We start from the raw sequence: 19,415 nt of genomic DNA, 5'->3' as shown, positions 1-19,415 counted from the left end.
AAGTACTTTATAAAAAATGGGATCAGAATTACGTCCACTACTATGTTATAATAATACTTCAATCATGAATTTTCTTAATACAATTCTCTTCACTTCCCATTTTGGAGCTTCCTTGAAATTATCTTTATATACAAAATGCATGTACAAGAATCACTTGTGAGAAAGTAAGTGATTGAAGCAGCCATCTAATGTTGAAAACTAGAACTAATATTGTGAATGTAAGAAAATAATACTACAAGTTTGTACTAAATTAAAATTAAAATATCTTAAATTTAATAATTTTTACTATAAATAGCGGACAAATTCAAATTGATTATAATAAATGTACAGTTCAGGAAATTATATACAATTAAGCCATGTAAACAAAAGAACGTATTTTAATTATGCATTAATTTTATCAGACGTGTTTGGTAATATTGAGTGTTATATAATTTTCATACTATTGACAAATTTAATAAAGAATAAAGAACTTGATAAATTTAATTTGTAAATTTTATTATAAAATAAATTACAATTACGACATTTTTTAGTTAATATGACGTATTGAACATGCCTTGATTTAAACTTGTAATATCATGAAAGTTTTACGAAAAATTATGTAACCTGTTTCATGAAACCAATCACAGGGAAATCCGTCTCGATAAAACTTAAGATAAATTGTATCCGATCAATTCGAGACCAATATAACAGAACCAACGGTGTTCACTCTAAGCTTGAAACATTTCGCTTCTTACCAATGGCCCGAAAGAAATAACTCAAGCTATAATTCACCGAAATAGAAAACTTTTAGATCCCTTTTCAGATAAAGTAAAAATCCAGTATTATATTTAATGCGAATCCATCATTTACGGTATATTTCAATCGACATTTACAAATAAACGACTAGTTAGGGACATATTCATGTATTTTATTTAATGATTTTAATAATGACTTGATGATTCATAAGCATTTTCGTAAAATATTCAGAAGGAAAGTATTAATAGTGTATAAAATATTAGTAAACACTCAAAATCTAAATTACAAATTAGAAAATTATTTCTCCATTATAATTGAACGCTTCAATATTTAAAGAATATTGAAATCCAGTATTGGCAAAAATAAAATCAAATATGAAATTTGATTCTACTGCCCATAAAAACATTTCACAAGCAATTAACTGTGACTACTTGTAAATAGAAATATTATGAATGTCGGAATGTAGAGTGTTATTTAATATTCGCGACAAATATGTTTACAAGTTATTTATTTGCGTAGATGAGTGTTCGGAGGCAGAACGGGTAATGTGTTGTAATGTAAAGTAATGTAATGTAAAAAGGTGCTTCCTCGCGCCTTTCCGCTTTATTTATACTAGTCTTCGGAAAGGCGTTACCCCTTAGAAACTTCGAGGGTGGAGCTAGTTCCCTTCTCCAACGTCGCCTCGATTTTTGGTAGGGGAAAAATTGTGCATTTCTAATTTGCAATGTTTTTTCCGAGCCGCGCTGACCGTGCGGCCGAAGAAGCCTTAACGGGACATGGCTGGCAGCGTTTATGGTAGGGTAGCCTATTCAGCTACGCACGTGTAAAAAGTGTAAAATATTTTCGCCGACTTACAGACTTTAGGGTAGGCTTAATTGCCTATACCTAAACGTCTGTAAGCGGTCAATGCTATTTTCTACCAACGCTGCGAGCCACGTACCGCTACAATGAATTTTATGTTCGTATAGTATACAAACCATAAGAGTGGAAATTATTATTAAAATATATTATAATTTATTATATGTATCTTTAACAAATTTTTATTAAAATATATCCTCTTTCTAGAACAAATAATATCAATGACAAATAGTAATTCTTCATATTGATAAGTATAATCCTTTATAACATTATACGTACAATTTATTATGTTAGATTTGAAGTTGTCTATAAAAAAAATAACATTTTTTACTATCTTATACAATACTTAGAGTTTCGTAAACTATATGTACCACTTTTAAGGTATTTATAATGTGTGAAAAATTGAAACTGAATTCAGCAAATCTAAATATTATGTATTGATTTTCAATTTATCTGTTTTAAATTATATATTACTTAACTTATTAACGATAAAGTAGTTTTATCAAGCATACTTGCGAAAGAAGTTATAGGACAAGGAGTTAATGATAAAACAAGAAATCTAGTGCCGTACTGATAAAGTTTTACACAATGAAATGATCTCTTTTAATAAAATGTATTTCAATTGATGTCTTAGAGTACACAACTTTAAATATGATATAAAAATTTCAATCTTCTTCCGTAATAATCAAATATATGTTGCTTCCGAACAGCTTGGAAAATGAAAAATACGGATGTACGATGTTTTCTATTCAATAACGAAAAGCAAAACGATTTATTCGAATTATCAACTAACGTAATAAATGAAGTTCAGTTATGTCAAGTAGACAATTCCTAAAAATAACAAGTGGAAGTTTCGCGACCCATTACTACCGATATCACGGCTAACAAGTTCTTGTAAGTAAAACGAATTGAAAAGTAATCGAATTAAGCTTCCAATCGTTATCTCTTCAACGTGTCTGCTGCTCGTGAACTGCGAGTCGCTTTCTTGAAATGGTTGGTCGGATGGGAAGATTGGAAGAACAATACTACGAAATAAAAGCGCAGGACAAGATTCGAAGGATCCAATTTAGAGCGGAATACGCCTATTCGAGGTACCGCACAATGCCAATTTCTTTCCTTCCCAAAGGGTCGTTTCGTTTTTGGGGCGGCTAATAGTTTCTGATCGGGTTTCCGCCTGCGTTTGTCATTCATTATTAATTATCGAACAAACCCGAGGGACGTATCACATCTCTTGTTCATTTTAGTTATTAATTGTGCACGGATATCGAATAAATTCTTTAATATACTTTTATATTCTAAGAATATTGTTCTTCAAGCCAATTAATCTTATTAATATGTTAACCTTTTCTCCCATAATATCGAGTCAGATTCATGATGACAATTTTCAAAATTCTACAAATCAAAATGTTATTTATTTATTTTTCATATAAATTAAATCTTACTTGTTTACTATCAAACTTTATCCTTCAGGGTAAATGTGGACATAGAACAAGCATCAAATTCTTATCTTTTTCTACTAAATTATTAATGGTAAAATAGTTCCCCAAGCATAATTGTGAAAAACATCGTAAGATAATGGGTTAATATTTTATAATGATAAAATAAGATTCGGTAGATATTAGGATCGAAAATTAATTTATTAGAAAGTCTCTTATTATTCAGGTACAGTTCAGAGACACGAAGCTACCCTTACCGCTCGATTATAATATAATTTCACGTATTCTTCTCACTGTACCCTTAACAGCATATACCACCCTGGTAGTTTAAAAATACTAAATGTTTTTTGTTTAATTTTCTTAAAATTTTGAGCACATTAATGAACTAGAATTGAAAAGTTTAAATTAAAAGTTTAAATTAAAAGTTCATACAGTTCGACAATTGGTTAACGTGCTTTGAAAGTAAAATTTAAGAAACCTTGCTGTATCCAAAAAAAATGTTACTTTGAAATTTCCTTTGCATTTTCCTTGAAATTATACTTTTCGCTTGACCAATGCAAAATCTGTCATACAATTTTTGCAAACTTTATAGATACATTTTATAAGAAATTAATAATGCGTTGCATTAAAGGTATACATTTCTGTTTATATATAAATAACTATTTTCAACTTTCTCAACGACAGTTATTCCAACAAAAGAAATTTGAAAAATACTACATAAATTTTCTATTTTATGATATTTTTATTTCCCAATAATTAAAAGATACATTTCTGTCTTCCCTTTACATTCTTCAAAAAAATCTTCATATATTAATTGATTTAACTGATAAACGATTATTAAGATTCAATTCGTTTAATTAACCTTTAGGAAAATCGCGAACTCTATTTTTAGACGGTTTTCGATGGTGAACCTGTTTAACCCAAGATAGGTAGTAGCTCCATGCGGACGGTTCGAGACGCGTTCGAGCGTGAAAACTCCGCCGAAAAATGTGATGCCACGTCGTGAATTTGTAAAATAGCCTCCCCTGGAGATGCGAGAAATGTGAAAGCTGCACTGCGCAGCCACGTTACCTTTTTATTCGGAAATTATCGGTCTTTCTCGTGTTGACGTCGCTCGGTGGACGTGAGTGGTTTTGTCTCCGCAGATCCGGCCCGATGAAACGTGAATTTCTGCTCGGCGATGGTCCAACGATGGCCCGACTACCCCCGGCGAACCCTTTTCTCCCTCTTTCTCTCTTTTCGTCCTGCTGAGATTACTTGGGGAATTTCAGGCAACACGATGGATCGTGTGATTTTCCTTGATTTGAATGAGCGCAATCGGGGATGAATTCTATTGTAGCTGCGGTGAATTTTAAAACTCCGCTCCCATTGTCTGACGCTGGCTAATGTAGACTGCAGAGAAAGAAATTCTTTACATGTAACGAATTTTCTTTTCTTCCGGTTTATTAAACTAGCTAGATGTGTATCTATTGTGATCGAACATTGTGCTGGTTTGTGCACAACGAATTTTGTGATCCAAATGGTAGGATAATGTAGATCGAACACCGATGCGATTAATGTTTTATGATACGTGGATAGATCGCGTTATCGATCGCGACATTCATTTCAGGTTAACAGAAAATTATTTCAGTCGGAATTCGTAAAGACGGGAAACCGAAAAGATCACAGTTTTGGTTATTATGAAATAAAAAATGCGAAATAAACGAAATGTTACTTGGGGAAAGCACGAAACGAACCGAAATTCTGGGAAAAATATGGAATATTATGAATTTGCAGAAAAATGTTAACAATAGTTTGTTTATTATTTTTATTATCTAGTACTTTGTGGCATTCACATATGCACATATTGCAGTCTTTATTTCCTTTGGTATCAATATTATAAGGATTTTGAACTAATGATTAGGTATTTTGAGTTTTATAGTTTATATTATATCTTATATAATTAATGCAAATTTTAGAAATATATGCAATTTAAAAATATTTTCCGGATTAGATATTTCAAATTGCAATGAGTTCAACTATTGACATGTTGCAAGTAGCTTAAAAGTTTTCACGCACGAAATAAGTGGCTACAGAATACTGTTCGCAATAAAATATATGGTCAGCAATATTAACCCTTTGCTTTTAAAATTTATAATGACAAACTGCAACATTTTTTCATTAAATATATTATAATATTTATATTTATAATTGATAAGAAACAGTAAAATACATTTATGACTTTTCTTTTCATGAGCGTATCATTTATTTATATGTTAATATGCTTTTTCTATTAAAATTACTTCGAGTTGCCGGTAATGTCAGTGAAAAAAAGTAAGTAACATGATTTATGTCTAATAGCTTCTTACATATTTTACGAATGGAATGATTATACACACAATTAAAAACTATAATCATTCCCAGTTTATCTTTCAATTTTGGAACAATGCAATTATTTAATCCTCCTTCTATAAATATATAATTACTTCCTTACACGATGACTACAAGTTATTGTAGAATAAACCTTTGTTTAGACCTAAGAAGAAATGTGTTTAATGGTGGAGTACAAGACGAGTAATAATCTTCAAAGTTACACCCGAAATATTTCTCCATGAATTATTATGCAGATAGTTGGTGCAAATCATCAACAAAGTCAAGGATGCTAGTGCTTGTGAACATGGCGTTAGTTTTGTGTGTTGTCGTGTGGTTGACGTTTAATTCAGAATCTTGTGTGTCTTCTGTCTCTGGTCTCGACTTAAGCTTACTCGCGCCATTCCACTGTGAGCCCATAAATCTCAGAAAACTTGGGGGTGGCACAGTGCGAGATAGGGTTGGCTCGCAAGCTAACCACTTCCAATTAGCATCGTCGACAACTTTCAACACAGCGTGAATCTATGAATTCATCCGCGTACAAAACTTTACGATTGCGAATAAACACTTGGCCTGCAACCAGGTTTTCTGTATTTCCATGTAAAACGCTCGACGCCAAGCATTCATAAGATGCTCGAATTAATTCAGTACCCTTACATTAAGTCATGTATAGTAGCTTGGCCAAAAGGTATCGTCATCTCACTTTTCAATGTGACGTTTGTTTTACAGTATACGAAGAAATATTATTAAACTTCATTCAGGGATGCAATGAGATTTTCTAACCAGTGTAATAACTTCGTGTTTAGGTTGAGAAGAATATCTTCTTTTTAAAGAAAAAAACTCTTAAGCTGACTTAGTAATTAAAACTTGTTATTAACTTGGCAATGTAAATGATAAAAATATGAAGAAGATTCAAAATCTCAGCGCGAATTTGGTTGTACTGAGACTCTGAATAGAGAAAATTGTGAATTAAACCTGATTAATAATAAACATCAACATCAAAGCTTAGCATTCACAGGAAGAGAAGTATTATTGAATATTTCGTAAGATATTAAGAGAATCATACATTCTGACTTATTAAAATTTCTTTAGATTATTAATTTAGAATGTTATTATTAACTGAACAAATGCATCAGCTGTGATATCATTACAATTTACATCAAATTAATCACTTTTTCCAATACTTTTTATCTAGGTTTCAAATTTGCCAATTTTTGTAGAAATTCCTAATACTTTTAAACTTTTATCTTGAAGACAATCATGTATGTCAAATAGAGTTGATGTCTTTTTAATATTTATACAGGTTGCTCTATTATGATATTTTTTCTAATCGACTTTATCTTGATAACTGAAAATTATAAAGCAATCCCTACTCTACGAATTTTTTTTCAATGTCGAGTTAGAAAATTTTAAATAACTGCAAATTTCAAGGTTCGTTTTTTTTTAAATGGAGTCAGAACCAATAAAATGAAGATTTAAAACCTTTTTTCTTCTTAATTTCGCGGGCAGGAGGTCATATTTCATTTTCAACAAAATCGCTGACGTTGACATCAAAAAATGATCGATTTGGCGTGAAGTACTCTTACAAAGAAGAACACGTAGAACGTGAACAATTGATTTGTAACCGAAACGACCGTTGTCAAAGTCGTTATTATTAGAGGAAGGGTGCGGAGTAGTGCACTCAAATAAAGGGAAATCTTTGATCGAATACTAACCACACTTGCGTATATCCATTCTTACGATCCTTCATAAATTAAAGTACATATTAATACTTATTGGAAATGGGTGATTAAATAATGAAATAGTATATATATTACAGTATGATTTTATTATAACGACTTTGAACAACACGTCTAATTCTTTCAGGTTCTCGGATGCGAATAACTCGGAGCACCCAAGGGTAAGTTGGGGTCCGCTTTTCTTTACAAGACCGTTTATGGCCTTGTCTGGAGAAAAGTCTCTTGACTTTGCGTGACTAAATCCAGACACATCTGGTTGACTTTCTATCGCCTTTGTTTAGATTAAAGATATATGAACGTTGGGCAATTTTGCTTTTGCTAGCTTAGCATTAGTAATAATTCGACAATATTTATATCATTCATCTCATTATTATCATTTCATAAATAATGAGACTTTTTAATACTTCATTTATTTTTAAACATTAAAATGAACGAAACTTTTGTTTAACCTAAAATGTATTCTTATTCGTTATCCCCAATACTGTTTTATCCCTCTGATAAACTTTCGATTCTACTTTTCCAAAATTCATTTCTTCGTAAAGAAAAATACAATGCATCAAATTGAAAAAGCACACTGTTTATGAGATAATCCAATATTCTCACACCCTTTCCTTTATTTCTTAAATATTAATTCGCGGTTTTCTCGTACTTTCTTCTATTGTATTTCTCCCTGAGAAATATTAAGTGCTAAACAAGAAGTAACTACTAACGCATTCAGAGGTGTACAAGTTCAAGAGAGAAATCAGTTAGTCAGGTTATTCTCGGAAATATATACTTCCTTGAACGCTACTCATAATGAGATTTCAAACTTGAACTTCAGGCACCACTGTATTTACTATTATAAGTTATATAAGAAAATTTCTTTCTTATGTCACATCGTTTTGCTTATAAATTAAGAATAAACAGGATTGAATTAAAATAATATTAGATAAAGTAAGATATGATTATAATAATTTTCATTTTTGTCAAAAATACATCTGCATATTCATCATTGCATTAATTATGCAAAACATAGTTGTTTCTTTATATCGCATAATTTTTTCACAGATTTAAGAATAAAGGAAATCAAATAAATATTATATAAAATATAAAGAGATCAGCACAATCAAATCGAGGTTTTCCAAATTGACAGTTATCAGTTATCTTCCATTGATCCTAAGAGTGAGCATTTATATTTACTATAATTAAACACTTAGTTGTAATAAATCAATTTTCCTTTTGCTACATTTCAGTTGGATCAAAATGATATTCGGAGCGACGAGTCTTGACGTGGACATCGTACCTGTCGTAGTACATGGTATGGAAGCGAGTGGCAAATAGCTAGAATAAAACAGTGAGAGCTCCCTATGGGCTCATCACCATGAACGGTCTGCAGCAAAAACATTAATCACAAGCTACTTGTTATCGTGGCTTGTGTTGTGGCTGCATCGCACGACGAGTTGACGGAAAATTCCGTGATTCGTTACATTTTTCGCAGTTTCATTCGTGTCGCTAGCGTAACTTTCACTGAAACTTGGTCGATATCCTAAATACATTATTTATAAACTTAATTATTATTGTTATATTACTCAAGACTAAATGAATTTGATAACTTAATCTTTTTCTTCGAATTACATTATTCACTTTAAATTATTAATATTATTGTGTATGCGTATACAGCCTATATATTCATGAAAATAAGCAAAAATGTTTGATTAATAATGGTATAAAAGTCATTACATTTCAAATTAAAAGACACATTTTTACAAAAAGAAATTGTTACAAGTTGAAATTTTTTAATTTTCATTTTATTATGTAAACTATTTTCTGATATGCAAAGTGTTTAAAAAATCGTTCAGAAAAGGACTCGTTAAACAGCACGAAAAAATCTAATGAACATGTAACAATTAATGTTTTCAAAGTTATAAATAATTTTCTGTTTCAGTTGAAATGATTGGTTTTGTCATTTCCAGTGCTATCGCGTTCCATGGAAACGATGGATTAACTTATCATTCTTCTTTTTGTACTTACAATAATATCATTATCAATATAATGTATACTAAAAAAAGAAGAAGATCCGTTGGAATTCGTAAAATTCCAACTAAAGTTAGAACTCCGCGTATAAAAGAAACTTCGCCATGGATCAAAGTGACCCATAATCCAAGAATTAAAACGTACTGACTTTTGACCATTTACACCGTCATCACTCTCATCTCATTTTATACATTATACTTACAAACTATGATTACAAGTGCGGAAGAAGGCGGTTGATAACGTAACGTCATTGTTAACAACTCTAAAGTTTAACCAGTTAACCGCGTTCAACGAGTATGCACGCCATCTTAAAACACAAAATGGTACTAATTCTCTTAACAATAAATTAGTTATTTCTTCAAATCAACATGTAATTTTTCTTCATTTTGCTTCAGCTTTTCGTTAGAATCTATTATAGATTCATTTGCTCCGTACTTGACAAGACTTTGTTATTTGATTATTTAATTTTATTGCGCGCACAATCAGAGAGTTTTCAAACTAAGTCCCACAGTTAACTGGTTAAAGGGCGTCACGTGTGACGGCATTTTCGTCACGATCGTTCGTTGACGTCTATCTTTTCGCGGTTCCTTTCTTCCGATCTAAAGAGAAAATCGATCACAGGTGAAATGTGCCGTGAAATTTGAAGAGTTCTCGTTTGCACGGTCGTCGCGTCACGGCGCGTCGACCGTCGAAATCCTCGGCGCTGCTTCAACAAACGGACGGTTCGACTACACTCGGTGCTCCTCGAGGAAGGGCAATATGCATGTAAAGAGCACTTGGACCCGCTTTACGACTCGAAAGACCCTTCCGACACGGACGATAGCAATCCGTCTGATGGAAACGATATTCCGGGGCCTACCGCCGTATCGGGAAAACTTTTTCCCCGGGAAGGTAACTTTGTAATTATTTCTCCGCCTGCAGAGGCGCGGTGAATACGTTTTAAGCCGCTCGAAAAACGACGCGGAGTCTTTGCTAAGCGGTTTAAATATTTCATGCTTGTCGAGTCTATCAATCGAGTGGGGTCTGACGGACGATTTTTACCGGCTGTCTATCCTGTCCTTGGTTACCGGCATGCCGTACGTACACGCGTGAACACATTGTCCGCGGTATTTTTAATGCAGAACTCACAGAGGAAGTGATCGAACCCGGAAATTCCAAAAAGTTATGAAACTTTGTGTGTAAGTAGAGTAAGTCAAGCCTGATGCATCGCAATTTGTTTTCGTGCCGAAATTCACTTTGAATGGGTGAAACTTTTCATCAAATTGAAAGAAAAAGAATGTTAAGTTTCTGAGAAATTCTATTTTGAAATTTTATAGATGTGAAAGAACAGTGTATTCTTCGTTTAAACTTTTGCATTTTCCCAGAAAGAAAAGTTTGCATTTTTTTCAAGGGGTAGTTTCACTGCTTCAAAGTAAAATTCATAGAACTTTGTGGCCTTCTCGATAGAAAATTATAAAATTTTAGTGACCACCAGTATCAAGTATGGAATAAGAAATTTTGAAACAGGAACTGTATGTCGAAAATAAATTTTCAGCTATGTTTAGGTTTTTCAATATTGAATAGGTAATACTTGTAGACTTTTGTACACTCAATACACATTAGGAAATGTTACTCTTTATTTTAAAACAAACTTAATGTTAAAGAAAGAATTAACATTTCAAATTTCATAATTATTTGTGTGTTGACTATAAAAGTTATGTAAACGTGCATTGGAAAAAATCATTCTATTGTTCCAAATGAAATAGTAGATATTCTCTTCGATAAGATAATAATAATATATACTTATATAAAAATATATGAGTAAATATAATACGAAAATGTTTTGCAAAAATAATACTACAATATATATTACAACAGCAAAATACTTTTCACACTGTACGACGTGAATATTTTTCTATAACTTGTACATTTTGGTTTGATAGTGGTGGAGAAATACACAAACTTCAGATTCTTATTCTGCATTTAAAAGTCCAGAAGAATTAGTTACTAATATTTAAAAAACACAAAAAGAAATAAAAACTTGTGTTGTCAGACGTTACTTTTAATTATATGTAATATTTGCTACATTCGATATGCACCTACATATGCACTTACGAATCACGTTCGTAGTTACGGTAGTATAAATACCAAAGAGATAACCGAGTGCCGTAATCAGTTGCGTTGTTTTAAACTCATTAGCTGTGAGATGACCCAACAGAAGTTAATTATGTTAGAACTATGAGCATGTTCCTGGTTTAACCTACGATGAACGTGGAAATGATCGTGGCATAGTTAAGCTGGCTGGAAGTACTCACGAAAGCCCTAAGGCAGTATAATTGTGTACGTTTTCTGCAGATCACATGGGATCGACCGAGGGTTTAGGGCTGAAGAGTGACCCTATAAATTCTCGTAATCTGATTTCTCAGCAGTGAAACCAGCTTCCCTTCCGAAATCGAACTGAAGAATAATAGATATCCATGATTTCAGGCAACATTTTTCTTGAACAGTTGATTGCAAATCGCTGTTGTGTCAACTGCTTAGAATCTTTTTCAAAATAATCTACTATATTTGATAACGTAACATAAATTCGTAACATATACAATAAAAATTGTAGCATTACATGCATTTGAACAACGAAAGTTTACTTGAATTCAGAAGTATTAGTTTATAACACAAATAAACTCAATCATATTTAATATTTTTTGTATTATTATTAATTTCATAAAGCAATGAAACAGTAAGGTATAACCCCTTGCTCTGTAATATCGTGTCAGACTCGTGATAAAGATTTCAAACAAAATTTAACGAATATAAATATTATTCAATTCGTTTGAATTCAAATTAAATATCCTTTCTCCGTTACCAATGTTTATATTTTACAGCAAACGTTAACATAGAATATGTCTAGAATTCTTTTTCTTATTTTCAATAAGTTATTAATAACAAAGTAGGTAGATCGATCAGTGTTCAATAGGAAATCATAGGGCAAGAGGTTAAACTAAATACAGGTAATTTCCATTGAATTACAATTTTGGACATTTATAATGAGTATTTACATATGTATAACTAAATTCTGAGTTTTAACTGAGCTTATTTATGTTAGAATTTAGTAAATTAAAGCATATATATACTTATTTAACACTAGCTTTACGAAACGCGTCACTCTGACGCATATTGAATTTTATAAACACTATTTGGTAAATATTTACGTCAACTTTGATGGATGTTGATGATCAGTATGTATCGCAATTACCTATCTTGAAACTTCCGTACTTTCAAGACCGCACTGAACGAACATCAATTTTTCTAGGAACAGTGGAATAAACCGTACAATAAATGTCCATAAACGTGATGTTAAATAAATTTTTGAATTATTCAAATTTGCAAAGTATAAAATGCAAGTGAACTGAAATTTTAATATTTCTCTCATTCCTTCGATATGGGCAACTGTCTACGAAAAAGTGATTTCAAAAGACCCCTCTCTTATGTTTTCATGTAATGACTCAAGTTCAATAAGTTTTAGGATTAATGTTATAGAAAAGGATATAGAACGCCTTAACACATTGTTGACCGGTCAGGAGTCAACTCGTGTTTGCACTTGCATTAGCTATTACAATTTCTGAAACGCAAGGCAATATAGAATATTGCAAAAACAAAATATTCAAAGTTATAGAACAGATATGTCCAAAGGTTCATTTCAATTCATTTCGTATAAATAAAGTATGTTGAACTTTATTTAAATTATTTCACTTTCATATTTAACATTAACCATACCGACACTTTTCTTACCGTAACTAGTTAAATAACTGGCTACAAAATACAGATAAACAAATTAGATGATAAATTTTTTTAATAGAAGCAGAAACAAAAGGAAGGATAAAAATTGAAAAACCAATTAATCGGACAATATAGGAATTGATATAAAATTGAATAAAGAAGAAAAAACCTTGAATTTTAAATTCTGTTATTAGACCGGTTCCCAGTACGGTTAGTGTTAATTATGAAATAATAACCAGTGACAGGGATAGCTTCTACGTAAAATTGCAGGCCAACAATGTGTTAAATATTTGAAAACTCCATTAGGTGAAATCATATCGTTGCGAACAATTTATAGACTGAAACTGGTAAATTGACAGTTCTTCATAATACTAGGACAAAAACACAGGAAACTGTAGTACCTTTGCTGATTTCCATGTTAGCAATCAAGTAAGACAAGATGTTGCGCCACCCTCAATATTACGAACTTTCATTCTGTCCCACCCTAACCATTTCCTATCGGCCAAAACAATTTCGTGGATTCTTAATAGAGTTAATAAATCAACCGAATCGAATATTGAATGGGAAGTACCTTCGACCTTAACGATCTTATATGAAAAAAGTCGGGTCGCGTTGATTGCGTTTTGAGATAATACATCATGCTTTGCATTTTATGGCTAAAAGCTTGATTAAAATTTTTTCCGCCACAGATGTTTTTAATTCCTTATAAGTTTCTTTGACACTCTAAACTCTAAGCATTACTTTATGCTTGAAATCTTATACATATCAATGCTACGCTCAACAACATACATTTAATTTTTAATAATGTGATAAATAGTTGAAACCAGAAATACTGTTTTCCCTATTTATTCATATTAAACATAAACAAAATTTAATTTGTTACGGGTAAAATACATTCGTTATACATACATAAATGATAATGACGAGACTGTGATAATGATTTTAAAAATGCAAGTGATGTCAATACCATTCTTTAGAAAATCACAACATATAATCCATGTAACTTTGAATTCATCGTTTTCAATTCTTCAGAATGATTATTGGAAAATCGGAACTACCTACATGTCCCAGGTATAACTGAAATATAAAACGATATAGAATTAATTAACATCAATTTGAAATAATATAATAATAAATAATCAGGAAGTTTTCTGATATTGCTTCCTTTCTTAAACTGAACGAGTTCTATAGAGGTTCAGAATTTCGAAAGGTTTAGTAATTATTTCCTTCGTAATTCTACAAGACTTTATTAACCCATTTATTTTTTCCAGAACATTTCCCTTAAAGGTAAGGATAAAAATGCTTCGTTGATATCAAGATTTTATTAAGTTGCTGCAAAAATATCTCCGGAGAATTACGTGGTCCGCAGGGTGTTGTTTCTAATTAAGAATATAGGTAATAAGGGAAATTGATGATTTAGGGACGGAAAGAAGAAATACTAAGAATAACTGTTAGCAGTGGGGGTGTGCCGATGAAATTAAGTCTCGGGAAACGATCGAACCCTTCATGAAGCTGCGAAATCTCGAAGGGCTGCCCCTTTTTTTATTGCCATTCCTCCAGCCGACTGGTTTTCGTTGGTCCCGTGTAGACAGAATGAAAAACGGTTTCTTATCGTCCGTGGGACATTGCACAACTTTTCTTTCGAGTGGTCATATAAATTACAGACACCCGATAGAAACTCAAGAAACGACGTCGTAGGGTGGCAGGGTTCCGATATCTTCAAATAGCTTGAAAGAAAACCATTCGAGGGCTTTGGGAAGCTATTACGTGTCTTTAAATCTTTTATCGACTATAATCATATCATAAAGTAGCGATAAGTTGCTTGTAATTAATAAATCAGGATAGTCATAAAGTACGGTAGTCAAACATTCAACAATTTTCAATTACTCCGATCGAACAGAATATCTGATCATTTGTTGATGTTTTATTGATTACTTCAGAACACCAACGCTACACTATTTGAAAAATATCAGAAATTTTTCTTTGTAATGTTGATTTTCGAGAAAACTTTTTATAGCTGTTATATGTTAGTAAAACTAGCATCGATATCTTTGTCAATGCTCGTATCATTATGTAAAACAGTTAATATACGAATACAGATTCTATTTATGCACTTAATAAGTACTAACGATTTATATTTATATAAAATTTGTTCTTGTTATTAAGCATAGAATACGCTTAATTTGGTGAGAATTAGAAAACATTTGCCGAGAAAAACAGAAACAGCTTGTGTAAGTAGTATAAGAAGTTGATTGATGGCAGAAGAGTCGTTGAGATGAACCTCATCTGAAAGGTAATCAACATCATCACAGAAGTTTCGTATTGATGATATAAAAAAATTGTTTCTTCTTGGTTAAGATTTCATTTTATTTACCGAAAATTGGCTTTAATGAAAAGCGATCGTTGTATAAGTTATGTATTAATTATTATGTTATTTATTAATAATTAATCATTATTATTTATATATATTCTGTTGTTTTTAATAGGACCATACCTAGTACTTTCTGGAATTTTATGTAAGCTTACAAATATTTTTTTATTTTTAATGATGGTTTAGTTCCCTTTTCTGTCTGCGGCATTCTCCATTCAACCGTCACCTTTATTAATGCTTATCTCTTTTAAGCTTGTTACTGGGTTATGAAACCTCTTTTCTTTTCTTATACAGGTCTACGTAAGTTATAACTTTTTAAATCAGTATTAAGATGCATCATTTGGAGATTATCGATGATCTGACAACTGATGATAGAGGCCTTGATAGTCACGTACATTTGGTGACCAGCAGTTCAACAGCCACTTTCCACTCAAAGTGCAAGTCGTTCGATAATACGTTTTGTAAATAAATATTGACTTGAAATCTCTGCCTTTCGATTCCAATCCAAAATACCTTTTTATTTGGCTAAATACGTTCCTGCATATATCTCTCTAAATTCACCCCTTCTTTAACATCCAACATATCAATTTACTACAATATTTTAAAAATGTAATACATTAATCGTTAAATCAACACTCATCAAGTTACTAATAAAATCAAAACGATTTTCCTAAGCAAACAGAAATTAAAAAAATTCACATTTTTACACTTTCTCAACTTTGCACCCCACAGACCCAAGAAAATTAAGTTTATTCGATACCTCACTTAAAAATTAGCTTTTAAGCCTACAGAAACAGTTCCGCCGCCCAAATTCGAATGACGTAACGGCTACTCAAACCATCACGAAGGAAATGCAATGCTAAAAATGTTTGACTTTTTGTAATGGTCAGGGGTGGCTCTCAGCGAGGGTTAAGCCACGCCGCCCGGCCAGATATTTCGAGGGACAGCCACGGATAGAAGAGGGAAAACCCCGGCGCGGCACGGCGGTCGATAGGTACGGGAGCCTGTTAGGATGTAACTGGTCTATTACTGGCTTTATTGAGATTGGGAATCAGCCGACGATTACCCGACAGCGGCCAGTCGAACTGGGCATTGCACGAAAATACACCGGCTATCGGCCGCCCCCGATTTCCATACCCGGAAAACAGCCGCGAAAGAGTCGTTATTACTCTGACACGACGGCAATGTGTACCCATTAGAGAAGCGGCGGGCAATGCGTTCACCTGGTCGTTAACGTAATAGCTGGTAGCACCGAATTTTCCCCCGTTTCTACGGTTAATACCGTTAGTATCTGAGGGGAGGACTGAAATACAGGTGCGAATTCCGAGATTACGGATATCGATCATCGGCTTGCGTGGCTGGATCTCATGATGAACGTCGTCCTCTCATCCGCAAGAGAGAACAAACGTCCGAGCTAGGAAAAAACCACTGTAATAGCTTTACCTGTCCCAACGTGCGCCGTTACACAGCCTGGGTCTTTATCAATCCTGAAATACTACTGCGGCTATTGTCTTCGAAACGAATTTTCCTATTCCGAGTGATAGCTTCTGTATAACTGGCAGTAAAATCGGGCTTGACAAAGAGGCTGGGCGAAATGGTCTCATTTTGTTCTATCGTTCGCGAAAAGAGTATAAGACTTAAGAGTGTAAACCATAAATGGTTTCAGCTACTGTGGCTGAATAATTGTGTTTCCTCAGCCGATTTGTGAAAGTGCTTTTGTGCTAAGTGTAACATCTTTAAAAATTATTATTGAAATTGGATCTACTTCTAGCTGTAATCATATAAGATTCAGAGGCTTGTTTTTAATCCAAGCTACCGAGCAGATAAATTGACTTTTCGAAATTTCTGTATAGAAACTCCAAGAGTGCGTCTAATGAGACTTTAATTGATTTACAATTCAGTTTGCCTATTGCTAAACTAATTTCTTTAATCATTTCTCAGAGAAACATCTATTATATATTTAATAATTACGAAAGAAAGAAATCAGGAATAGATCTTGTTGACCCACCTGGTAGTTTTAATGTTAAATTAGTGAGTAAAGTATAGGTACATAACAGCTATTCGCAAAAGTTGTAATAAATAATTATAAAGTTCAAGGAAAGCAAAATTACTATGATGCAGGAACATATTCACTAATAACATAGCCATCTAAAGGTACAGTAAGGATAACCGTAGGATTGCTATATCATAAAACAACATATTTTTTTAGAACAATTTTGAAATATACCTCTTGGTTACTTTCATGAACATAGCAGACAGATATTCTATTACATAATATGCATTTAATGAAGATCAAATATAAACATTGTACGTCTTCATATTTAATAACTAAAATTGAATATAGATTGTACAACTTCAGTAATTATATCCTATCAGTTAATTACCTATTAATGTGCGGAAAATTCGAACACATCAAGACCGAGTATTAAATTCCAATCGAGTTTCAGAATACAATAGAGTAAAAGAGCAGTGTAATTATAATTAATGGTGATCGTCATTGCATGTTAAAAGTATCTTTAATTGATGAATAATTTGTATTTATATTATAATATATAGCATATATTTTAAAATGTGCTAAACTTTGTAAACGTCATTGTATTCACTATGTAAGTAGGTAATATCGTTACAATCGAATAAGAAAAAATTATTCGGAACTGTTATTGGTACAAAAAAAATCTGTGAAAGAGTAATTTGTTGGAATGATTAATTAGAAAAATAAATAAAAATAATATGTTAAAAATTGTTTTCATTTCGTTAAACGAAAGTATTTATACAACTTTCTAATAGGAGAATCTTCGTGTAACAAGTAGAGCAATCTCAAGGGAAATGGTCATAATTTCTTTGTAACACATTTAAATGAAGGCTAAAAGAATTAACTACTTTCTTACAAAATAATCAATAAGAATTAAAATTACAAATGAAAGACATCAATTGCAGTTACAATTGTACCAATTATTTATGCAAGACCTGTCCAAAAATTATCCTGTCAAAATCTTTCATCAAATCACTAACAACTAAATAATTTAATCTGAAACTAAATAGGATTTTATTTTCATTACAAAGGACTTCAGTTATCGATGTTTGTATTTTATAATATGATCATAATTGTTACATGTATAAATGAAAATACAAAGTATGCGCCATTCATTTCCATGGCAATTGTGCACACGCGAACGTTGAAAATTACAGTAATCTAATTGGATGTTACAGAATTAATTTGTTTACGGTAATATCGAATTTCTATTCTCTTCACAAAAGTCTACTTTTTAACAAAATAAACAGATATCCCTCTAATATTTGATAAACGAATATCATCACTTTGTTTCATATATGTACAAATGGATTAATAAAAGTAAACATAATTTTAACTTTAGATATTCGTTATTTAAACAACTTGAATCATCTTTATGTTTAAATGTAAATATTACTTGAATAATGAAAAGTTGCCATTTTTTCTTTTAAATACATTGCTTATATTTTTCCTCTTGACTGTAGCAAACTCTGAATGCTAAACCCTACGCTTCTTTACCCGCAATATAATATGTATCTATGTAATCCTCGCAAAACTCGTTCCCCATGGTCAACTAAAATCAGAATTTCCCACGTGTCGACCGGACAGACGGTTTCACGCGATAAATGATATATTTTGATCAGCTCTCGATAGCGTCGGATCCCAGGGTTTTTCCGGTGAAATCCTACGGTGTAACTTTTCACCCCTGACTGTTCAAACGACTGACACGCGCCACGTGGAATACTTAATAAAACGCCTGCAGGGAGGAGTTTTTCCAAGGGATTATATACCGTAAACCGAACAACATCCGTATAAAACTCCCCAGATAGATATCACGTGGCGAATATTAATACAAAAGATGTTTCTTCCAATTTCTTCGTATGTTATATCCATGATGGTTTGATCTCGATTATTTTCTGCTAGACAATGTATTATTCTTGACCACATAGTATTTCTTGCAACATTTTGTCTGCCAATAAAACTACTCATGTTGCTATACTTTTCTGATTTTGTAAATGTACATTTTAAAATAATATAAATGTAATTTTGAAATGTATCTATGGTAAAGGATATATGTTTAATTACAATTAAAGGGTTTGCTGCAAAAATGAGGCAGCTCCACTTTCAGGTTATTTTCTTAAATCACC

General features: G+C 32.2%; 1 non-coding gene across 1 annotated transcript; it reads right to left on the bottom strand.

Annotated features, from left to right (window-relative positions):
• Positions 1-15: 15 nt before the first annotated feature.
• Positions 16-101, bottom strand: LOC116435013 (small nucleolar RNA Z122). Its single transcript, XR_004236677.1, has one exon. It is a non-coding gene; the product is annotated as a small nucleolar RNA Z122 (small nucleolar RNA).
• Between the last annotated feature and the right edge of the window lie 19,314 nt (positions 102-19,415).

The sequence above is a fragment of the Nomia melanderi genome, chromosome 1 (assembly GCF_051020985.1).
Source record: "Nomia melanderi isolate GNS246 chromosome 1, iyNomMela1, whole genome shotgun sequence".
In the NCBI taxonomy this organism is placed as follows: Eukaryota; Metazoa; Arthropoda; class Insecta; order Hymenoptera; family Halictidae; genus Nomia; species Nomia melanderi.
The sequence above is the reverse complement of the archived record's forward strand: the minus strand, read 5'-3'. Positions and strand labels throughout refer to the sequence as shown.